At 43.2% G+C, this 3,864-nt stretch overlaps 1 pseudogene; it reads right to left on the reverse strand.

Moving 5' to 3' along the window:
- Window positions 1–952: 952 nt before the first annotated feature.
- Window positions 953–3,661, reverse strand: LOC149355498 (uncharacterized; annotated as a pseudogene).
- Between the last annotated feature and the right edge of the window lie 203 nt (window positions 3,662–3,864).

Here is a 3,864-nt window from a genome sequence, read left to right on the forward strand (position 1 = left end):
TACCTCAAGACAAAAGTAGTGCCGCTATAAACCACAAAAATTTAGAATGGCTGTGGTATTCCAATCATAATGAAGGGGACTGATGACAATGTGCCTACAGTTGCTTCAACAATGCCAGGGTCTGCAGCATGCATACCCTCTCCTCGCTTTTGGTAATATTCAAGTGCTTTGGAACATTTCCTGTATAGCATGGGTGAGGCGACCAGTGAGTTTCGCTTGTTCCATTATGTGAAGAAACATCCTGCAGGAAAATGGTAAATGGTTCACTGATACAACACAAAGTGACACAAGGTATGATGAGGTTTACAGGGCTGGCAGAGTGTTAATTTTATGGCCATGGCATTCAGAAGTTGGTTGGCAGCCTAAACGAGGGCTTGAATAATGCAGAAAATATGCGGGAAAATGAAAAAAATGTGGTTACCTTTGGATTGTCCTGAATAGGAGCATTGCACAGCCATGCAGGCTGTTTTTACATTTTTGTACTGTTTACTTTCTAGACATATATCTCACAAATTTCTCTTTAATGCATTTGTGTAAATATTTGGCATTTGAGTTCTTACGAAATGACCTTTTGTCTCACTCTAAAGAAGCAGCATAATCATTAACTGTGATGAGTTTTGTGGCCACAAATTTTAAAATAGCCTCTAAGGTGGCTTGGTGGTTGCGGTGTTTGGCGGCTGACCCAAAAGATGTGGCTTTGATCCTGGCTGTGGCAGTCACATTTTGATCGAGGTGAAATGCTGTGCGATGTCAGTGTACGTTAAAGAACACCAGGTGGTCAAAATTATATGCAGCCCTTTACTATAGCTATGCCATTCCTCATAGCCTGAGTCCTCTTGGGATGTTAAACCCTATAAAACCATAAAACTAATTTGAAAAAAATAAACACACTAATGAGGTATCGAAAGGTAAACAAAAATAATATTACACTGAAACCACCTTCACTACTCTATCAGTCCCTTTCGTTTTGATTAGGCACATCACACAAGTACGAGACATTATTCACATTAAAGAAAACACATTGCAGGGCCACATCATCAAAACGATACAAACAATTATTCTGAGCACCTGGTGGATGTTGACACCGCTTAATGTGTGGCATATCAAACACAAGTGGCGAGGTAATCAATCTTTGAGAGTGCAAATATATACAGTTTGTGATTACATAAATTTCAAGTACACAACAATAAGAACCATCCACCATTTTTACCTAGCAAGAACATGTCTTCTTTGGTGTTAAATAATCTGAACTGTGTACAATAATGCCACCGATTTGCGCGCGAAAATACTTGGACATCTCAGGAATTCAGCCAAAGCGTGAATTTAAAACAGTTCTCAGATGTTCAGAACAACCTGAAATAGGTTGTGGCATGCCAAGAGGACATGTTTGGTGGCTCTTTTTGTACTGAGCAGTAATATCTTTCTTGGCACCAGCCAAATGAGCTGGAAGTTGCAAGTGCGTGTCCAAACTCCGATAGGTTTGGTGCATAATGCACCGTTCAGCAATCTGCATGGGAACAAGCTTGGCTGCTGACACAGGCCGCAGTGCATGGCCAATCCCATCTTCAAAAGGAAATGTGGACATTCCCCACAATGGGCCAAACATACGTGTACCTTTGGAAAGGTGCAGCAGTTGATGAACATTGAAAGTCATCATTGCATTGCCATAGAGCCTAGCTACCTGTTCAACGAATGAAAACAGCAACCTTTCAGCTACACAGATGTCACTTTCAGTTACAGTGTCTTTTAACAACAAAAACACTGCCTTTACAAGGAGTGCAAAGTGTACCAAGTATGGCCGAGGCAGGAGATCGGATAAACATGGAACACTATAAAACAAAAGCCAGTAACGCCATTCAGTTGCTTTCCAGTAAGCACGCTCCGAGAGGGGTCGCCCAATCCTCGAGAAGGTGATGGGAGGTCTTATTAATCGCAGTCTGTAATCTAACAGCCTGACATGCCGCCCGACATAGAATGCAGAGCCTGTTAGCGACAGCCATAAGTCAACAAGTTGTTTCGTCACACCCTCGAGGATGCAATGCATGTAATCCGGAGGTAGGCCCCACACAAGGTCAAGGCCCTTCAGTTTTATCAACGAAGATGGCCCCTTAAAACCTTCGACTGCTACTTGCTGTACCCCTGCTTGTCGCATCGCTTCCAGGACACGCCCATGGGTCCGTTCACAGGTTAGCTGACCGTGGTACAGGTACTCGACCGTGCCTGTAAAAATTGCATGTAGGCTTCAATTCCTTTTCATTAATAATCTGACCCACAAAATTCAGCCTAAACCTTCCAAATGCAACACTGCACCTACAGCTTGCAGCCCTTTGTGTATTATATAGAAAGACATGTTCAATTTATATTTTTGGCTGCACAAGAAATTTCCAGTAATTAAGGAGCTTAGCTTTTCTAGAACATAGAAATATGCATTTTATGACATTTAAAACATTGCTCATGTGATTAACAATAAACCTCACGCATTTGTTACAGAGGAATAAGTAGGCATTGTACACAGGACCTAAAATGAATGCCTAGCTACTTGGTATAAGTGTTTTGCTTTTGCTTACCATTAAATCCAGACTTTCATAATACCACTATTGCACCTAATTGTCAGTTACTCAGTATTGCTGCGGACCCATTAAGAAATGAACCCCCTTTGAAAGTGTGAATTAAACTTACCATCAACACATGTACCTTCCTCAAGGCACCAGCTGCACTCGTAATACCCATTAAACTGCTTTATGTTGAGGACAGATGCTCTTGCCGGCGAGTCCACACAACACATAACCGCATGTACAGATGACTTCACAATTGTTCCAGCATGGGACCAAACAACTGTCCCAATACTGTTGACCTCGTCAACAAACCTGCGCATAAAAATATGGACAGGTGGGTGGTCCTTTGCAAACCACAGCCCTGATAGTGCAACATTTTTCCACTGGAGTTCTACGGGCAGTTCGTTTACCATGACTTGTATAGGCCAGATGGAACTCTTGGACGACTCGAACACAGGCGCCCCGTGAGTGTTAAAAGTTAGTGTGATGTCACTCCATGACATGCTGAGTTGTCGCCGAATGCTTCTGTATAGGTCACCATCAGTGACATCTTTGTAGGTTCCTGGCTCACGAATCGCTGTCGAAAGCTTCTCCAGATTTTGAAACAGGACGGAGCTGTAATGCCTGATCAAATTTGTTAGTTGCTGTTTGAGGTCAAACATGACGAAAAAACTTCCCATTGCTATCAAAGTTTTCACACTCATCTTCCTGTTGCAGCTGTTACGTGTTATTTCACTTTTGGCAGGGACTTCATGAGTAATGCCAAGATATTCATGACAATGCCAGCACAACAGATGCAGCCTCAGTGCTTGTTTTTTGTCCTTCCAGACCTTCCTTAGTAGATATGTAGTTGGTGGCAGAACCACTTCTCCAAAGAGGGCGCTGAGAACGACAAGGAGGCCCATAACCTGTGACCAAGTGAGCCCTGCTGTCACGATGTACGCTAAGATTAACAGCAGTGCTTGTGCTTTTGTTGTGGACTGATGTGGCAGCTTTTCCTGAGAAAGTTTTCCAAGGTAGGCCTCGAAGTCGTCAGAGAAGTCTGGGTTGTCAGTTTCATTTCCCTCGACATCATCACAGTTTTCTCCCATGTCTTCATTTACGGTGTATTCTACACATTCTTTGTCTGAAGTGTCCGTGCTGTAGCCTGTCTGACAGCCCTGGCCACAATCACTGGCAAAGGCAGCACTTTCATCTTTATATGTAAGAGGATCTGCAGCATCATTTGGGGCTGTCCCTGGGCTGATATGAGTCAAGCCTGTACTTGGGCCTTCACCGCCACCAACACTCGAAGATTCACTCTCACTGC

Source organism: Amblyomma mixtum, chromosome 3 (genome assembly GCF_055824585.1).
Source record: "Amblyomma mixtum isolate Tamu chromosome 3, ASM5582458v1, whole genome shotgun sequence".
Lineage (NCBI taxonomy): Eukaryota > Metazoa > Arthropoda > Arachnida > Ixodida > Ixodidae > Amblyomma > Amblyomma mixtum.